This window comes from Monodelphis domestica, chromosome 1 (genome assembly GCF_027887165.1).
Source record: "Monodelphis domestica isolate mMonDom1 chromosome 1, mMonDom1.pri, whole genome shotgun sequence".
NCBI classification, from domain to species: Eukaryota; Metazoa; Chordata; class Mammalia; order Didelphimorphia; family Didelphidae; genus Monodelphis; species Monodelphis domestica.
The window spans coordinates 220873371-220895147 of NC_077227.1; the positions used below are offsets into that span (position 1 = coordinate 220873371).

A 21777-nucleotide genomic window follows, 5' to 3' on the forward strand; every position below is an offset into this window, starting at 1 on the left:
TATTCTAAGGGGACACAGATAAATGCTAGCCTTTTAGTATAGAAAGTTACAGGAGTAGTGAGCAGAGTTATAGGGAAATAGATTAAACACAAATATCCCATTTGTTGTGTTGTCTTCAATATTTAAAAAGTAAGAATGTATTTAGTGCATTTTAAGAATATGTTTAAGCATAACAAAGTTGGGGATTGGGCAGGTAATAGCTTTAGTGAACTGAAAATTGTAATAACATGAAACAATTCAGTCCATATTGACTTTAGACAGATGAGAGGTTATTAGAATTCATAGTAAATGATATGAATCTCTTTTTTTCTATTTGAAAAGTAAGTAATTGTTATATTATTTTTCTTCATTTTATCTTTTCAAGATGGTTAAAATGTTATGTCTTTGGAAAAATGTAAAATAACACCTTAGATTTTAAGATATTCAATTTTGAGGGACCTTTTATGATCTATATTTCAAAAATTATTAATTATCCTAAATACAAAAAATGCTTTTGTGGCAGATTTGGAACATTGGTAATTATCAGTTATTATCACCTATATAAGTAATTTATTTGGGAAAGAATAGACATTTACTGACTGAACTTAGTATGATATTTTAAAACTTCAAAAATGATTGAGTAATGAAAGAAACATTTTAGTTAAGTAAAGTTTACTTTTCCTCTTTCTCAAATGGCTAGAATTCCATTATATCTTAGTATTATTTAAAATTATGAATAGTAATTCATATAAGATAAATATTATGGTCAGTCATTTTAATTTTAAATAAACCTGTCATATTCATTTCTTCAGTGACTAAGAGATTTTTTTCCCTTTCCATTACAAAAAAAGATCATCCCAATTTAGCATAATTTTGCTATCCTTCCACTTCCTCACATTGTAGGCAGAAGCTTCTTGCCTTCCTGCTGCGGACATAATTTCTGGATCTGGGAGATGTACTGTCAGCACAGCGAAACAGGAAATTACTTTCCCATGTCAGCTGGTGTTGCTAAAGAACGAGAGAGGTTTGGAGTAAAATATATTTCATCTCCCCTTTGAAATGTCACTGGACATTTAAAGGGAGTTCAAAACCAAGGGAGAACTCAGAAGAAGTGGTATCAATATATATTTCCCTGTTTCTCCCTTGTAATGTCATCTTGTCAAATTTGCACCTCCCTCAAAAAGTAACAGCCAATTACTACCAGAAAGAACAAAAATATACATGATTGTATATGCTGTTCTCTGATCCAATTACAGCAGCAAAAATTCTTTACATTCAGATGCTATGGTTTAGAACCACATTGGCAAATTATTTAAAGATTGCATGCCCAAATTGCACCTTCAAGCTGCCTATGAGCCCTCCCCATTACCTCAGAGAGCAAAGGGAGGAAGAGCTCACATTGGGCTGCTGAATGAAGCGGTGGGGCATGCAAAAACATGTTCTCAGGCACTGGGAGAGGGGGAATGGAGCAGTTCCCCCTAACGCCCTGGCACCCATGGCACATCTTTGCCAACATGTATTTGGAAGATAGAACAACTTTCTTTCTCAGGAAGATTCTTGTTAAGGAGTTATGACCACTGCTATTTCTATTCTTCTATTCTCATTCCCATATCTTCTTAGCATAGGAAAATAGAATCTTTAGTTTCCTAGTTGGAGAAAAATGTAGTCTTTTATTGACTATCAATTATTGAGCACTTACTCTACCCCATATGAAACTTGGGGAATTGGAAACAAAAATTAAATTTTCTAAGACCTGAAGGAACTTATATTCTGTTAGTTATTTATAGCAAGTATATGGCAGAGAAATTGAGGAAATAAAGAATATTAGCAACTGAAGGAACTAAGGAAGGCCTCATGTAGGAGGTGACAACGAAGCTGATCCATGAAAGAAGTTTAGTATTCAGAGGGTGTTGTGAGGTGGAAGAGTATTTTTAACAATCAGCAAGAGATGAAATGCTGAGTCAATGAAGGACCAAAGGCAAGTTGGATACAATGGGGTGTTTGTAAGTGTATGGAAAACATAAAATATAGTGACTGAATAGTATGAAATTAATCTGAAAAGTATATTTAATTCACATTAGGAATATTCCTTACATCTCACTGCATGCTACATGTATACAGTGCCTAGCATATACTACAACATACATGTTAGTGATGATGATGATGAGGATGGTGATCCTCTCCAGTTTTTGCCATGAAAAGTGTAGGTCCCTTGGATAAAATGTTGGTTCCCCTGAAAGTGAATCCTCATTACCTTGCTAATGGGTCACTAACTTAAGTTATGATTATTTTCGAATTACCCCCCCTTGGACTAGGCATTTTAAAAGGAAATCATGGAGGCAGTTGGATGGCTCAGTGGATTGAGAGCCAGACCTAGAGATGGGAGGTCCTAGTTTGAATCATCCTAGCTGTGTGACCCTGGGCAAGTCACTTAACTCCCATTGCTCTGATGCCTTGGAACCAATACAGAGTACCAATACATTGGTTCCAAGGCAGAAAGTAAAGGTCTAAAAAAAAAAAAGGAAATCCTATTTGGACATAGAAATAGAGAGAGGGGTTATACACAGTAATTTACTTCCCAGGAGGAGCAGTGAATGTCTTAATTATCTCTTCTAGCAACCTGTGTTCCCAGGAAAATCTGACCTTAGAGGAAGAAATAGAGCATTAGAAAGTCAGAGATGTAGTCATGTGAATTTTTCAGACTCTTTGATAGCTTAGAGTTCTTTCTGTATGAATTAGAGTTTAAAGATAGATAATACAGAAGAAGTCTAGAAACCTCTTATTGTCTCTAGGGAAAACAGCATCCTACTAGAAAGGGAAAGCAAGTTGTGTTTATTTTTTTATGCTCTTCAATAAGACTTCTTTATGGGTTTTGTTTCCTGAGTGTAGGGAGTATTTTGTTTATTCATCGATCCCCATTCTCTAGCAGTGCCTGACACATAGAAGGTGCCATGTAAATAAATGTCTGTGGAACTTAATTTTCTTTGAGGTAATTAAAATATGCCTCTGTTAAATATGCTAGTAGCCTTAGTGTTTATGTGAGAGGCAGACATAAACCCAATTCTTTTGTTCTTAACAAAATCCAGAAGAGTGACTTTGAGTCAATCTTAAAATGATTAGTATTGACAGGACACCAAAATTAAATAAACCCCAAACTTGGGAACCTATCATCTCAGATTTGGGGCCATGTTCTGGAGCACCCCCTCTCTCTTCTCTGTATCTCACTGTGTCTCTTTGTCTTTGTCTTTCATTCACTCACTTATTTCCTCCTCTCATATCACTTATATCAGTTTTACTGCTCTCTCTCCCTCCCACTCCTGTATGTGAAGATTTTTTGGTTAAGGATATCTCCTCTTCATGCACAAGTGATCCTATTCTAACCAGTTTAAAGTAGTATCTTGACTTAATTATCATCCTCATGTTCTCAATAATTTTCAAACTATTCCCATATACTGGCTGCTTCCCTACTATTTATAAACACTCACATCTCCCTCTTCTCCCTAAAAAAATTCCTCTTGCTTGATCTTCCTATTCTACCACTAGCTATCATTGTATCTTTCCTCCTCTTGGTGACTAACCTTTCTTAAGAATGCTATCTACAAGCACTGATTCCATTTCCTTTGCTTTCACTTTCTTAACTCTCTAAAGTCTGGCTCCCTACTTCATCATCACTGAAACTACTCTCTCCAAAATATCTATGATTATTTTTAGTTGTTAAGTTTAATAGACATTTTCTCACTTCTCATTCTCGACCTCTTTTCTTCCCCTGGGATTAATAATCACCCTTTTCTTCTTGATATTCTCATTGGTGTAATCTTTTGAAACACTGCTTTCTCTTGGTTTTCCTTCTGCCTGACTGACCACATCTGCTTTGCCTCCTTTGCTTCATCCAGAGTGCCTATTTTTTATATACTATTTTGCTGTCTGATCTTATCAGCTCTCAAGATTTCCAGATCTGTTAACCTAGCCCTAACCTGTCTCCTGATCTCATCTCCATCTTTTGGCTTCTCTTACTTCCTTCCTTCAACTAAAATTCTATCTTCTGCAAGGAGCTCTTTTTGGCCTCTCTTTATACTGCCCTCTGTATCATAGAGTGCCCGTACTCTACTGTCCTCTATCAGTTTTCCTCTATCTTGTTTGTACATATTTGTTAGCATTTTATTTCTCTTTTTAGATCATAAGCTCCTTGAGGGCCAGGGCAAATTTTTAGACCTTTTTTCTCTTGCCACCATTTAGCACAGTGTCTGGCCCATAGTAGACACTTAATAAATGTCTTTTGACTTGGTATTTAATGTGAAAGGAGATAAAAATATGCTAAGAGATGACCTTAGCATTATTATACAGTAGAATTTGGCATAAGTTTAAAACATTATGTTTTGAACCTCACGTGCATCATTAAAATGAGGTTTCAATGCCATTGTCTCTAATATTAAAAATGAGAGAAATTGATATATTGAAAGATTAAATGACTTTTTTAAGGGAGAATCAAGAATAGAATATCATTAATAATGGAAGTGAAAAATGATGACTTATCTGCCAATCCACATAACTTAATTTTTTTCACCGAGTTATGAATTTAGTCATTAATCCCTTTTTTGTTATATCCTCTCATCACACACAGATATATATCTTCAGGATTAGAAGAAAGGTAAATTACAAGCATGAACTCCCTAGCCCATATTGAATATAAGAATATAACTTCTTGCAAGTAAGAATTGTTTCATTATTTATACTTTTAATCCAGGTGCCCAACATAATGTCTGGTACATAGGATTTAACAACTACATTATTTTTTATTGATTAATACCAGTGGACAATTATTAATTCACAAAATAATATTTATAAAATTTAAATGTTCATAAAAATATGCTATTTCTTATGGAATTCATGCGCTAATTGGTTTAAGAAGGCTATGCTGTGTTGTTTTCTCTTTCTGTATCTAATGGTATGATGTTTGTAGGTAAGCAATAAGGAATCTCATTTGAAGCCTTTCATATGCAATTCCAGGGAATAAATAGACCATTTAACTTTGCTTTTCTACTACTTAATATCCCAATCTTTTTAGTATTACTATGATTAGGGAATCTTATTATAATTACAACGAGTAGGACATTTTCCCCAGATTTTTCTAGATTTCCACTTAATTCATTGTTTTAGGAAATCAAAATGCTTTGATTTTGTTCAATTCTGGTCGTAGTTCTCCCATGGAGGGAGGGAGGGAGGGAGGGAGTCATCTAAACCCAAGTGTCATTGTGTATACTGTTTTAGTGAAGTTGTACCTTAATATGCATCAAGACATCTTTATAGATAGAAATTTGTCTTGTATGAGATGAAAACAGATTTGGATAGTTTTATAAATTATTCCTGAGGAAATGGAATGCTTCTTAAATTGTCTCTGTCATCAGGTCTAAATCTGATAGAAACAAGCTTTTAAATATATGAAAAGGGTTATAATAATTTGTGAAAATATGACTAAGAAATAATTAACAATTTTTATAATTAGGGTAATTATGATGATTTCTGATTTAACTCAATAAATGATTTTCTGATTCAGCATGTGATAAGTGTAAGCTATGGTTGTAAGAAGTTCCTTTAGGTTTCTGGTTTATTATGTAGAATCATGATATAATTCTGGAAGAAATATCAGTTATCCTTTATTCCATCTTCCTGATTTACAGAGAAGGAAAAAGAGGTCTAGATAGAGTTCCTTGCCTTAAGAACAGAGGAAGTAATTAACTCCCTCTTCTCTGCTCATATGGCTTGTAGTAGAAGCCCTCATCATCTCCATAGCTTACCTCTCTTGTTTTCTCTCCAGTCCATTTTTCATACAACTGCCTATGTGTTATTATTGCTAATGCCCAGGTTTTACCATATTAATCTCCTGATTTAGAAGCTTCGGTGTATCCTTATGGCCTAGAAGCTAAAATACAAGCTCCTTCATTTGACACTGAAAACATTTCTCCATCCTCCTCCAGTCTACCTTTACAAACTGACTATTTCTTCTCTCTCACAGTCTTTGGTCTCATTGAAGTGACTAACTCATCCTTCACAAGATTTTTATTTCCCCTTTGTCCTTGTATTGGCAGTGCTCCATTTCTAAACATACTCCTTTCTCATTTCACGTATTAGAATCTGTTTTCCTCCAAAGTTTGAGCTCAGACGCCTTCTTCTACATAATATCTTAGCTTCTCTACCCTAGCTATGATATCCATACCTAAAATACCTTTCCCTTATTTTATATATCCTCATATGGATATATTTCATCTCCCCTGACAGAATGTAAGCTCTTTAATGGCTTTGTATCTCTAGTGCCTGTTATATAATAGATACTTCATAAAATGATCGCTAATTGATTGATGAGACAGCATATATTTGAAAGAAATATTTGGAATTGTGAGAAGATGAAGTGATAACTTATCAGGAAAACTTGTACCCACTCAGTATCAAATCCCTCTAAATTATGTTGCTAGACAAGTAGTCCAAGGTCAGTTAGGAATTTCATTTTCCTCCATTTGTTCATTTCTTAAGTAAACATTCTACTTTTCTTGGAATGTATTTAATACAATTTAAAAATTGTTAAACTCCCTTATGTACACAAAATAAAGTACATTCACAATAAAATGGCTATAGATGCTTAGTTTTCAACACGTATTCTCCAAGTCAGGAACCTGACATTTAAGGCACATTGCTCCATGAGCTCTCAGTAAATACTTGAGAAAGAAAACAAACAACCAAAGCTACCTAGAGTGTTAAATTTTAGTCATTATACTTTGTTTTTATCCTGGTAGTGATCAAGTCTTATCAATTATTTATAATTCAGTCCAGATTTTCTTTTCCTTTCCATTGGCTAATCTAAGTACACACCTCCTCATTAGCCTGCATTATCCTATCTACCATCCTTGAATCTAATCTCTCCTCCTTATTTCCCCAAATATATGCTGCATATCATTCATTGATTAATCTTCTCTTAATATTTCTTTAATCACCTCCCTCCTTCACTCCATTCCAGACTTTGTACACATTTCTCAGTACTTAAAGTCTCATATCCTCCCTTTGCTTTTTAAGGCCCAATCTAATCTGTCCTTATCCTTTGTATTTAATTTTTCTTTTTTTACTACTTCTCAACATGTACTCTATACCATATTAACACCAATTATATTTCAAGCCCATAAATAAGTAGTCTTTGTCCACTTAATTTTTTGCTCATTGTTCCTGTTGTCTAAAATGCCTTTTATCCTCTCTACCTACACAAATACTGCTCATCATTCACAGCCCAAGTAAGTTCCACCAATTCTCTGAAGACACTCCTCAGTATTCTAGTGTTTATTGATGATTTTCTTCTCTGAAGTGCTATTTAACATATGATATAATTTTTGGCAATTATATACACATATGTAGATCTTATTGAATCTTGTTTCATGTATACTTTTCTTATGTCAACTAATGTTTTTTTTAAAGTCTTTGAAGGCAAGGATTATGCAATTTGGGGTATTTCTTAGAAGAAATACCTGGTATCTGATACACAAATACCTGATACATAATGCTATCTAATTGGTTTTAATAGCCATCAAAATGATGTAATAAGCATTTAAAATAGAGAATAATCACATATAAAACTTAAACATTCAACAAGACAGAACAAAATTAAATAACCAAAGCAAAAATGTTTATATATTCTGTGGGCTTTTTCAGATCCATCTGAAGCACTTTGGAAAAAAATGTTTTTCATATACTTATAGTGAAATATATATATCAATCACTTTAATATTTATTAAATTACCTATTAGGTGAAGCACATGTATGTATTGTACTGCTAATGCCACTTTATATCACTTAATATGAATCCTTCCATATTTCCTTTCATGTTTATGCTTTTTATAATACTATAATATTTTATTACTTAAGAATATAATAATTTATATCTCATTTTATAGAAATTAAAAATCTCAATTTCTCATATCTCAGTGCTTTCTAGGACTGACCAGTGTGATACCACCATTTAGTCTAATTTTTTGTTATCAAATCATTTTCATTGTGATTTTAAATTCTGTACCCTAAATGAAGATTTATTAGCAAATCATATGTTATATGTCTATCTATATGGGGAGGTGTGTGTTTAAAAACAGTCCATTTGAAAATATACGTATTCTTCAACAGATAGGATATATCCATGTGCAGAGAAAAATGTAAACTAAACAAACACTTTGGTGGATTTCACACACATGTAAAAAAATAAGGTAACAAAGCAGACTGATTTTTTTTTTATTTCAAGCTTAGACTTTTATTAATTTGTTTATAAGGACTAGATGCTTTAAAAAATCATTCATGAGTTGTCCAGCATCTCCATGTGGGACTTAATATTGTTAACACATTGTAAGTGTGTGTATGTGTGTGTAAACATATTATATATATAAAAATTTAATGTATGCTTGAAATAGTGAAAATGTTAGTCTGCTTTTCCTCCTTATAGTGATTTATTATTTATGTATTTTCTTTAGTGTGTGTAGGCTGAGAAGAGAGGAACTTGATTGCAGTGAACAAGAATAAGTATATATAAGAATAAAAATCCCTGTGAACACATAAGAATAAAATACCCCTGCCTCATAACTCCTTAAAAATATTACTACATATAAAAACCATAGTTTTACAGTAATATACTTATAATGTCAAAAGAAGTACAGAAAGGAAATATTTATACATGATCTTATAGTGAATATTCACACATGGATAACTAATATGAAATCAGTTTTTTGTCTTTTGTTTTTTTGCTCCTTGCTCTGTTCCAAGAAAGTGACAGTTAACATCAATGTACCTCATTTTGAACTATGGATTCTAATAAGATACTTACAATTACTATACTATGTTCATGATTGTTCCATGTGTCACTGTACAAATGTATAGTTAGAATGATCTGCTTTATCTCTTTCCAGGGGACATTGGTAAATTAGTGATATTTTGTATTTCAGTAACATAGGAAAAGTCCTAAATTGAGATGGGGCTTCTTACAACTAAAAAGCTGGTTACTTTTGAAAGTAAGTGATCTGTATTCAAAAGGTAAAGGATGGCAGTTTATAATTCTGCTTAGTCATACTTTTATAAGCTATTTTTTAATAAGATTTAACATAAAATGTTATTTCTCTATCCTACTTTAACTTGAAGGAATTCATTAATCATCTACTTTAATCTCTATAGAAATAAATAATTTCCAAGATGACAAGTTATGTTAGTCATATGGAAGAATTTTTAGCCTATGGGATTAAAGTATACAATGATTTAAAAGGATTGTCTTATAATTACTTAAATGTAATCATTTGAAGAAGATAACCAAAAAGACAAATACCTATTTAGAATGAGGATAGATTAAATAGTGTCTAGAGGTAGAAAAATAGAATAGATAGCATATTCCATTTCTATGATTCATATCATATTTTTACTTGCCACTTTTTCTTCTGACTCATCACAGAGAAGAAATGTAGAGAAGGTGGCATGTTTTTTTTTTTTATTGAAGTGAAGGTATGATGACAATTTTCCATAATAAATTAGGTAATTTCATTTCAGTGATAGTAATGTGACTTGATATTTATTTATAGTGATATATATGTTTTGCCAACTTTAATATCAATTTGTAAGTTGGGTAAAAGAATGGATTTATTACTGGAACACTTTTAGAACTTTATAGAGACACTTAAAATTTCTCTATTATTTATCATTTGTTTTTTAATATGCATGATTTTACTTACCTTGTCTTTTAAGTGGACCCAATGTGGTATAGTGGAATGAGTGCTTAACCTGAGGACCTGAGTTTGAATTCCGTTTCTGCTATTTATTACTTGTATGACCTTTGAAAAGACAATTGGCGGAGGAGGGTTAGAAAGCAGTTTTCTAATCTGTAAAGTGAGAGGACTGGATTAAGTAATATCTAAGATTCCTTCTATCTTGAGATTTTATGAAGATAACCTCACACAATGTATTTTCCAGGTGTGATGTCTTTCATAATTAATTTTAGATTGTCATTTTAGTAAACTTCATATTTATAAAGTAATCAATTTTATTATTTATATATTATATAGGTCATAGGATATAATTTGCATGTTGCTATGTATATTTGGTTTTTCACTTTAAAATTTTATGTCTTTTAGTATTACAATATCCTATCATACTGTGAAGCTTAGTAACCATGTTTTCAATTGTTTTGGTTTTTCCCTCAATCATTCTTGACATTCAAAACTTTAGTGTAATATATAGTGTTCTCTGTTGCATGGTGGTCACAATTTTTAGACAGCTATTCTTGTTCTTAAATAATTTCATTTATATAGTACTTTTCATCCCTGTATATATGTACAGGAATCACTTCACCCACCACCGAATTGCAGCCACTTCTGAGGTGGAACGCAGCAACTGTTTAACAGCGCACTTTCCCCTAGGTGCTGACAGCTGCAGAAGAAATTGTACATGGTCCTGTACAGAAGGTATTTCTCCACTGTGCCATCTGCAGAGTGAAACTGACTAGGAGTGCTACATAGACTGTAAGTTTCTTGTGTACCCATCTTAGACTGGAAAATCCAATGTGAGAGGGCTATAAACTATAATTGGGAACATTCCTTCAAAAACTAACTTTGATGAATATCTTAAATTTAATGCTAATAGCTAGTACCAAATTTTGCTAAAATGTAATATAATCCTTGTTTCATATTGGACTAACACATGTGGTTGAATTTATCCCATAAATGCATAGGAAATACACACTAAAATTTTTCAAAATTTACATCTAAAATGCCTTAATAAAAAACATTTTACATTTTAAATAAATGACTGTGCTGGGATTATTTTCATATAACCAGTGCCATGTTCTATGAGCTTCTAAAGCCATACTCTTAAAAAAACTAATCCCCCTAATATTTAAATGGGGACATCCTACCAGTTTTGCTTGAAGTATTTTTGCATTGTAAAATATTTTAAGGTTATTGGTTGTCCTTATCAAATGAATGCAGCAAAGCCAATATGTGATATAACCTGTCTTTGTTTTAAAAAACATTGGGCTTGTACTTTTTTACCTTAATGAAATAAACTACAATGGGAAACCCCAGTAAATATGGGAAATTTCATGTATTGTGTATTTAGTCTACCCATACCACCAAATTTACTCCTTTGTTTTTTCCGTTTGTAAAAGCAAGTTTACAACAATGATGATTTTGTGTTATGGTTTGTCATGTTATTTGCTTCCTTGTTTACATGTATATATTATAGAAAAAAATATAAATCAATGACTATTAATGTCCATCTTTATAGTTCATTTTTTTTACCTTTCACTGCTTTGTAATTTTATAAGATTTTATGTGTGTTCCTACATTTTTCTGTAAGAAGATGCTAAGATAACTTTATAAAAAAAAAAGTAAAGTTCTGTATAACTCAATGTTTAAAGAATGGTTGAATGTAAGGATATATAAGTTGAAGTTGATACTCGAAAACATCTGTATTTTGATAACTAGTATCTAAGTGATTGCAGATAATAAAGTCTGCCTTATTTGTGAAACTAAAAACAGGTATCATATGAGCTAAATCTACTTCACATTAAGCATGCACATTCTTTTGAATACAAGTGCAGTGCACTCATGTCATTCTTATGATACAAATGACCATTTGTAGTTTTTGCATAATGTCTATGTCATATGTTCAGTAATGATTATCTAAGAGTTTTAAAAAGAGATCTGTTATCTTGCTGAGATGTTTTCTTTGTATAACTTTAACTTGGTAGTATGGTTTCTCTTCCTAGCCTTTGCAGGATAAAACTTTTGAGTGAATGAATATAATTAATGTTCTTACCATCTAAGCCAGTCCAATCCAACATCTATTAAAGGCTATGTGCTATGGACACAATTAGTAAAAAGTAAAAATCTATGCCCTAAATGATTTTATAATCTGAAGATTGGATCATGATATGGCTACAAAAAGAATTAGTAAAAAAAGAACATTGCTCCTACAATTTAGGAAGAATTTTTATCTTGACTAGTTTTTTTCTTTTTTTTTTTAACCAGGCCTAAGATTTAATCAGTGTAGGGAACCTCCAGTGATAAAACTCCCCTTTACACATTAGCAACTGATCTATAGTTTATAGTCTTAAAGGGTTACCTCAGTTACTTAATACCAGGAATCTTGTGTACATATACACATTCATATGCCATATACATATTTGTGTATTTATTTATATGTGCGTATATGTCTGTGTGTGTACATAAATCATAATGTAACTTAAAACTTTAATGCTTAAAACTGTACTAATATTTTAGGAATACCATCTATCCATCTGACTTTCTGTCTGTGTCTATATCTATCTGTCTGTCTCTATATGCCTGTCTATCTAGCTAGCCATCTACTCATCCTTCTATCCATGTTTACATATAGATGTTAGAGGCATATACATATGCATGTATATATACACATATATCCTTTGTAGGTAGACAAATCAAATGAATATATATGTAACTATATATATATGCATATTATAGTAAGCATTTAGGAACCATTGTTTTATGAAAATTATAGTGTATTAAATTATCAGTGCTTTTGTGACACCATGATAAATTAGTAAATATATGTGGAATACTTGATTTAATTTTTTCTTGGATTATTCTCTTATTTCCACTAATGGCTAAATGGCCAAAATTAGGCAAAATTATAAGATTTTTGAAACTTTCTCTTTTCTTTTGTTTTTCTATTTCTTTTAATTGAAAAATTGTTAGACTAGTTGATGTACCTTGTATATGCATTGTACTTCAGGAAAGGGGAATTTTAAAGTTAAATATACAACTAAGGTTTGTTAAAGGAATTACTCTTAAGGTATATTGAATTATATTCTAAAAAATTTTTAGAAGTATACAAGAAACCATCTGTGGATGAAATAAGCTTCATTATTAGTTGTCTCTGTGTAGAATTAAGATTTTCAAATAACATGATGGTTTTTATTTTTACTCTGGTTTATCTGAGTTATTTTTACTAAGAAATAAAATGGAATATAATAACAAAAGAAAAGCCCCTAAATCCCAAGTGCCAACAATTTCTTAATTGTCTATTTTCATTATCAATATCCCTCTTTGAAAATCTAGATCACTCTTCACTGCATTATTTTGAAGCTAGATTAAATTCAAAATGATTAGGAAAATACTAAACAAAACATGACAATTTATTTTTTTTTATCATATCTTTCTCCCATTTCCTTTTTTAGTTGTATATGTACTATAGAATTTGAAAAGAACTCACAGATATGTTGTATTTTTTTCAATAGCCCAATGGATTGGAATTGAATTTTTATCAGTAGTGATCTGAAAGAAGCCAATTTTTAAAAACAAATATTAAAATTCCTTATGGTAAACTGGAGGAATATGGGACATAAAATATATATATATATATATACATATATATATAAATCATTAGTCTATAAGAGTTGTTCTTTTCTGTATAAATTACATTCTAGTTTGAATGAATCTTAATATATATATTATTTTAACTCATTGTTCCTTGAAAGTAGTAATTGTATCATTTATTGTATTTGTAGTCCCTATGCCTAGCACAGTACCTAGCACAATAGGCATTTATTAAATATTTGTTGATTAATTGGTTGGTACAAGCTTCACTTTTTAAAAGACACTCCATTTTTCATGTGATTTTTAAAAAATTAATTTTAGAGAAACATGAGTAAACTGAATGATACCTAGGTGGTTTTCTTTTTATCAATTAATTAAAGCAGACAACTGAGTCAGGAAAGTTATTCACTTCTAAATGAACAAGTTAATCATGGCTGTATTTTTTTTAAATAGCTCTTTGAGAATGAAGAAATTCCTTGCTCAAAACAGCAGATATTTGTCATTTTATTTTACTAAGCACACACACGTTATTTTTTATCAACCATAAACACAAAAATAAGTAATTTTAAACAGTAATTAATGAAAAAGATGCCATTTTATGAACAATTATCAAGTACAATTTTTAACCTTATCCAATATGAAAGAAACAAGAGATTAACATTTTTAAAAATTCTCTCTAAATTTGGAGGAGAAAAAAAATCCCACTGTCATTGAAACCCATGAAGCTAATCAGAGGCAGAAGATGGATTAAAATCTTTGTTTCAAGTTTTTAGCAATTCTCTTGCCTTTGTAACATATGGTCTCCAGATTCTGCAATCTCTGAATTTATTCAACTATTTTTGAGAAATAAGGATAATGTGTAAAGATGAACCAGATTTGGCCCTTGCCCATTTGAAGAATATAATTTAATGGAAAATATTTAGACTGAAAAGACATAAGCAGAATATCCAAACATAAGTTATATTTTTGAATGTCCACTCTCAATTAGAAACAGAGAACAAGTTAGAATATTAAAAAAAAACTTAAAGTATTCTTATACTTGAAATTATATTTGAAAAATAATGTGGAATTTACTTTATATAATACCAAAACATTTTTCTTTCTATATTGGTATACTTTGCTTAATTCAGTGGAAGCATTTCTGAAATATTGCAGGTAAATAAATATTTGTATATTATATTTTAACTGTTCTAAAAGGATATCTATAACTTAGAGAATGCTTAAGCTGTTGGTTTTTTAAATGTAAAAATATACTTTTAGATTCTCATATATATCAGATTTTATCATGTAGATACTGTAAATTATTTTTCTACCCACTTTGAAAGAAAATTTATTTGCTTGAAATCTGTGATGATATCAATGTGGGCACTACATCTACTGATCTAGAAAAGCTCCTTGATAATCTTAGTAAATAAACCATCTATGACTGGCCAATCAGCAAATTCCTATTCCAAGTCAGGATATCACTGAGTTTGAGCTTTCCTGGCCTAACTTTTAAGAACCCAGGGTCATCTTTAATCTATAATGACTCATTATAATAGAGGTCAAATAGAAATATCTAATCAAAATATATTTAATTAAATTTATTTCTTTACAATACATAGTTCATATAGAAAGTAGAAAAATAGGTTATTGCAGAAATTGTCTAAATTTTGACCAGGTCAATGCCACAAATTCTTTAGAAACCTTATTAACAAATATTCATATTTTGAATGATTCACTTTTAGTACTAAAATGTGTACTTGTCATTTTTGAAAGATAATTTCTAGTTTTCCAGATTAAAGCTCACACTTGGCCTTTAGTCATATAAAGATTCAAGATATACTAAGTATTAGTGGTGATGACAATATGAATTGTTCTAATACAGTATGTTCTTTAGAAGTTTTTGTTTACTTCCTCCATTTTATATTTTAGTAATGGGATTTCTGGGTCAAAATTTATATGTAGTTTATTCTCTTTATTTTCATAATTCCAAATCAGATAAGGTCAACAATCATTTATTAAGTGCCTGTTATGTGACAGGTCCTATGAATTGTTCTCTATTGTTTTCTAGAATTATTGGACTCTGTGTCCCCCAATGTTCCTCTAGACAGTGTTTCCATTTTTATCATCTTTGTCAAATGTTTTCGATATGTTTGTTACTAAAAGTTATAATCCATAGCACCATGATGACTTCCTTGAATTTTAGCATTAACAAATTTAAATTGTATGCAGAAAAACATTTTGTACTTTCTCAACCATATAGTTCTATGAATCAGGATTTTCTTAATATGATTTCTATTAGGGTTTAACAGAGAAAGGTGATTTTGTTCAGTCATTTCAGTGACACTTAATGATTCAATTGGGGTTTTCTTGGCAAAGATACTGGAGTGTTTTGCCATTGTTTTCTTTAGCCCATTTTATGTATGAGGAAACTGAGGGAAACAAGGCTAAGTGGATCACAAGGCTCCTAAGTGCTCCATCTACTGTGCCACTAAGCTACCCATAAAAGCTAACTTTCCCAATAAATTAACTGCACTGTATTCCAAATAATTATTTACCATTCCTTCTGAGTTAGAAGGAAAAGATTGTTTCTATAGGTATTTCTCAAAGTATGGCAATTTACATACAAAATTCCTAAAAGTGTTTAAACTATTAAAATTTAAAACTTCACTAAAACTTTTGAGATATTCTGTATGTAAATTGGCACCTTGTAACTCTTAGTAAGGAAACTAAGGAAATGTCATTAAATAAGATACTTAGCATAAAATTAATGTTATTTAATGATATTTAGTTGTTATTTTCTTTTCCTTTCTACATTGATTTTAACTGATTTTTAAAACTTGATTTTTATTTGGATATATAGTTATCTATAAAAAGCATAACTAAATGTAATTGATTTTTTCTTCTTATATAAATCATTTTTAGATATATCACTGCCACTCTCAAAACCTACCATTGAATCTTTCCATGTTACTAAGAACAATTCAGCAAAAACAGCTGATACAGTGACCCTATTTGATAGTAAATGCAGCAATCTGACCTACTAGTAATATTATTTTCTCTCTGGCAAAAAAAGAATAAAAACATTATTGGTGTTCAGCATTTGATTGTTATTAATTTGTATATTGTTTCTCTAGTTCTTAACTCTGTCTTTCTCTGAATTTCTCATTTTTCTTTGTGAATTTTTTATTATATCACTTAGATTTCTAAATTGATAACTGTTCCTTCCTCAACCCAGAAAACTATCCCTTCTACTAAGACTTTTGAAGAAAAGGAACAAAAAAAAATAGTTAAGTAAAATGAATCAACACATCAACTACATTGTTTCATACCTTTATTTTTCCACCTTTGCAAAGAAGAGAATACAGTACGTTTCTTTCACTCTTCCTTGGGCACAAGTTTGCTCATTAGAAATATTCAACATTCAGTTTTGTTTTATTTTATTTCCATTTATGTTGTTTAGTCATTTGATATTTTGTTTTCCTTGCTCTTCTTATTTATTCTTCAATCAGTTCACTTAAGCATCTCTTAGTTTTCTGAATTCATGTCTGTCATATCTTACTGGACAATAATTTTCAATTATTCACAATATTCAATTATATACCATAGTTTGCTATGTAAGGGTACACATTTTGTTTCCAGTTCTTTGTTCCACAAATAGCACTGCTATGAATATTTTGGACCTTTATTTCTATCTTTGACCTCAATTACCAATGATCAGAATTTCTGGGTCAAAATATATGCAGAACTTAATCACTTTTCTTTCATAAATCAAAATTGTTTTCCACAGTGGTAGGATCTGTTCAGGGTCCAGCAGTGTTTTTTGAGTCTGTGTTTCTGTATCCCTTCTGAAATTCTTTTCTTTTTTCTTTTTTGTTGTCTTTGACAATTAATGCAAGAATTAAGGTAAAACTTCAAAGTTGTTCTATTATATATATATATATATATATATTATTTGAAATTTGGATCATATTTTGATGTATGTTAATGTTTTTCATTCTGTCTTTTGAAAACTGTTCATCTCCTTTGACCACTTATTGGCTTTTGGTCTAATAATTTGTCTTCATTCCGAATATAAGTAACATTTAATATAAAGATATTTTCTACCTCACAGGTTGTTTTGTTCTTTCTGCATAATTTAATTTCTGTAAAAGCCATGAGGTTGCTAAATGAATATTGACTCATTTTCTTTTCACATTCTTTTCATTTTTTAAAACACTGTTTAGTTTATAATTGTTTCTGATTTCATATAGAAGCAACTCTTTAGGTGTCAGTATTTAGCATTACCAGATTCCATAGGTATCATAATATATTCAAAGTAACAAAAAAAAAAAGCCCAATTAATTCAATTAATTCTTTTCTGGCAAACAAGGTGCTATTTCCATGAAAAATGATTCCATTTTGCTGCCTTTATCAACAAATAGAGTACAGCATTTGTTTTTCTCCATCTTTGATAGAAAGCCTTTAATACTTGTATTTTATTAGAATTTTCAACCAAAAATGGTGAAATTTCATTACTTTGTTACAACCATGAAGTAACAATTAGTACAAATAAATCAAAACTAGATGCTAAAATGAGTCATTAGGTTGTTAGCTGTTTTATAAATGAAAATAATTGAAATTAAATTAAATTCCTTCCAAATCTAAAACTTTTTTATTTGGAAAAAGGCTTCTTTTAATTGGGAATATCATTTATCTTAGGAAGAGTAAAAATTTTTCTCTCCAAATAAAATTGATCAAGATTGAGAGAAAAATATTTTTATTGACAATTCTCATTAATATTCCCATTACTATGTAACAATTACTATGTAACAATTAATATATCCACCCTTATTAAAAAAAGAAAAATATACTTCTCTAAAAAAAGAAAAAATATGATTACTAATTTTTCATTTTTAGAATTGATTTTCATTGATTAGGATCTAAAGCCTGAGGGAATTTGGAGAATGGATATTCTCCTGTCCTTTTAAGTTAAATGAAATGGTAAATTATGACGACAGCCCAAGATTGATTAATTGTAAGTAACCATAGTTTCTAAAATGATGATATTGTCAAACATATGCAGCTATATTTCTAGTTCATAGAACATAGCATCAAGTTTGCCTAAAAATGAAAATCTTGAAAGTATTGCCAAGCAATTCTCAATTCGGTTAGGTTTTTAGTATTTAAAATGACAGTTGTTTCTTGTGGGTTTAATTTATCTCAATATTTTTTACATGACCCAGATATCTATATTTGTTTCACTTATGAGTGGTGAAAAGTTATCACTTTTCATATACCTGAAAATATTAGTTGGAACATCCTGTTTGGGGATGAACTGATAGTTAACTCTTAAAAGGATTGACATGAGAATAGTTTACTCTTTTCCCATATCTATAGTGGAATATAAATTACATTTTACTTCTATAATCTGTTATCAAAGAATTTGGGACACTAAATTATAGACTATTTGCATGATATAATTGTCAAATAAGAAAACTAGGTTTGTTGAGGGTTTCTTTTTTTAAACCTTGCTGTTTAGGTGTGTTGTTTTTTAATCCATCTCGAAATGGAATAAACTAAGAGAAAGTTACCAGTTAAACTAATAGAAGTTATATATTATGTTCCTTTTCAAATAAAACATAGTCATGCTGTTTTACTAGATGATATTCATCCCACTTTAAAGTATTTGTAGCATAAAGAATGAATTTTTCTTTAAAGATAATTTTATTTTGGCAGAAAAGAGTGGGGTGGAAAAATGTGAAGAATTAGTGATTTTAATGAACATTAATAACTTAATCCCTGATTTTCTCCTTTGTACTGAGATTAGTCATTCCAAAGCTAAGGTAGGACAACTTCTGGGCACTTGTAGATTTAGTGTAATGAGTTTGTAAAACCATACATACATCAGGCATTGTCATTTACATTTTGATCTAACTTCATTAAAATATGCAGTTTCTTGGTATAATTAAATAATAAACATAATCTTTTGTAAACTGACTTTCATACACATTTTGTGACCATAATCCTGAAAGTACTTATTAGGTTATTGCCATTATTACTACTATACTACTGAGTATTTATATGTGTGTGTATATTTGTATCAGTAGTATAGCTTTTAGAATTAAGCAAATATGTATGTATATCTTACTGTTTCTTAAATGCATGTATGCCATTTTTAATATAATACAATGCAATTTGAATGTTACTGATGTCATGGGACCATTATTAATTTGTATATTCTGTCAGTTGACACAAAAACTATGTTATTTTTAGAGGTCACTTATTTTGGAAAAATTTGGAAGCCATCAACCTTGATTTCATTCTGCGTATGTTCATTTGCAGAAGGATATAACTAGAATGATAATAGAAAAGTAATTTTCAAAGAATTTGACCAGCTGTTGATTTCCATAGAGATTTTGAGTTGGACAAGAGTGAGAAAGATGTTAGCCAATAAGAAAAAGAAAACTAAATGCATCAGGACTGAAAACAGTAAGAAAAAAATTCTAAAACAGTTCTGTGGATAAAATTAGTTTAAAGAGCCAATTTAGTTTTTGCTTTTGCTTTTAAGAAACTTTAATACTGTTTGTAGCTTATTCCATTCAATTCATTTACAGAGAAGACATGATAGGGTTTTTTCTTCCTAAATTTTATAAATTATATTTAAGTTTTTGTGACAATATAAGGAAAATACATTAATGAATAGATTTGATTTCTAGGTTTATAGCCCTGAATATTTTCCCAGAAAGGAATTAATAAAAAATTAAATATTTTCATGTACTCTGATTAAATGCTCTTGAGCTATAAAAATCTGTCATTGGTTAATGTAGGCTTGAAAAGCAAGGCAGTTTTATATAAAATTAATATGCATAATACCCAGGAACATGGTTAGCAATTAGTTTTTATCAGATTATATATATTTTAAGTTACAAGAATAATTCCAAGGTAATTAAAACCTAATTTAAATTTGTGTTTATCACCTTCCTGATACCAGTAGAATTACTTCAAAAGTTAACTACCATTGACACAGTTATGAATATTTAATATTCTTCCCAAAACTACATTAAGAAGCAATTAGACAATAAACTTCAAGTTGCATTAAATATTGAATACCTTAGTGCTCTCTTCATGGTATGTATATTAAATATAAATTAATCTCTATAAAAAGAATAAATTATTATAGAATATATTCTACACTTCTCACAAGAATTTAATTCATTTAAACAGTTATCTTACTGATCAATAACATTCTTTTGAGAAGTTAACTTTATTATTCTGTTTAAGGCCCAGAGAGAGAGTGAATTGATAAAGGTCAAAGAAATAATTAAAAGAAATGAGAATGAGACTCACACTTTGATTAATTTTCCTTGGTTTTCATTCCTTCAACAATGTAAATTAACAAGTCATATTTTAACCTTGTTTTAACTTAGTTCTACTGAAACCTGAAATTTCTGCAACCTACACATTTTATAAATTATTTTCTGACATTTGCTATTATATTATTTTCATTAAGTATATTACTTTTGCCAAATATATAACTACATATTCGGTAATGATATCTGTTTATAATTCAAAGAGATCTAGTTGAATGTTAAATTCTGAATTTAGTGTATTCCTAATTAACAATAGTTTTTAATTGTTCTTTAAAAAACATAAGACACATGCAGAAGGTATAGATAGAATTTGGACTATATTTAAATAAAAAATCAAAAGTTAGTAAAATGCATAACAGAAAAAAGCATATAGGTTTGTTTCTCTTAGGGAAATCAATATTTGAAATTTAGAATTTGGGGAAATAATATTTATGTGAATGATCATGTAATTATTGCCTGTACTTGCCTATGCAGAATGATGTTCTGCAATTCATAATACTGTCTAATGTAATTGCAAGGCAGAAGTACTAGGAAACAGGTTTATTTACAAAGGCACTTTAGATATTAAATAGACTGCTGAAGCAGGAACACTTTTGAAAGCAGTGATTTCAGCTAATTGTCAGTGTGACATGAAATTGTTTTTGTTATGCAGAGGAATTACCAGCTCCTTCCTGATTTTCCTTGTTAGAATTTAGAGATCTGAGACCAAATGGAGAGAATAAAGGTTTCTTTTGAATATTTGGATCAAGGAACAAATGAACAAATACATCTTCATTGTGGAGATCTCTTTCATTTTGAATTAAACAATTCAAATATTAGAGCTATAGAAATAACAATTTCAGTAATTATATATGTCATACACACACACACATACACATATATATTTATACACTTAACATAATTATAGAGTTCAAAACAAATGAAACACTATTTGCCCTTAACATTTATTTCCATAGGAGATCTGAGTTACAGCATTATTGACCAGAATATATTTACCTTACTTCTCTTCACCTAACAAATTATAGTCCATACTTAGGGAAGGGCCTTTTTTTTTTCTAAGTGAAAAGAAAGAAAAGTTTCCAAATTCACTTTTATAATGCAAG

General features: G+C 30.1%; 1 protein-coding gene across 7 annotated transcripts in view; it reads left to right on the forward strand.

The window, feature by feature from the left end:
• Window positions 1-21777, forward strand: part of NOVA1 (NOVA alternative splicing regulator 1) — a 168808-nt gene that overhangs the window by 45979 nt on the left and 101052 nt on the right. For 3 of the 7 annotated variants that reach the window (XM_056810445.1, XM_056810446.1, XM_056810447.1), the window contains one exon: window positions 10404-10505. The exons of the other annotated variants lie outside the window; for them this stretch is intronic. The gene's annotated coding sequence lies outside the window, so the exon portion shown is untranslated. The remainder of the gene's footprint in view (window positions 1-10403; window positions 10506-21777) is intronic. 7 annotated transcript variants of the gene reach the window in all.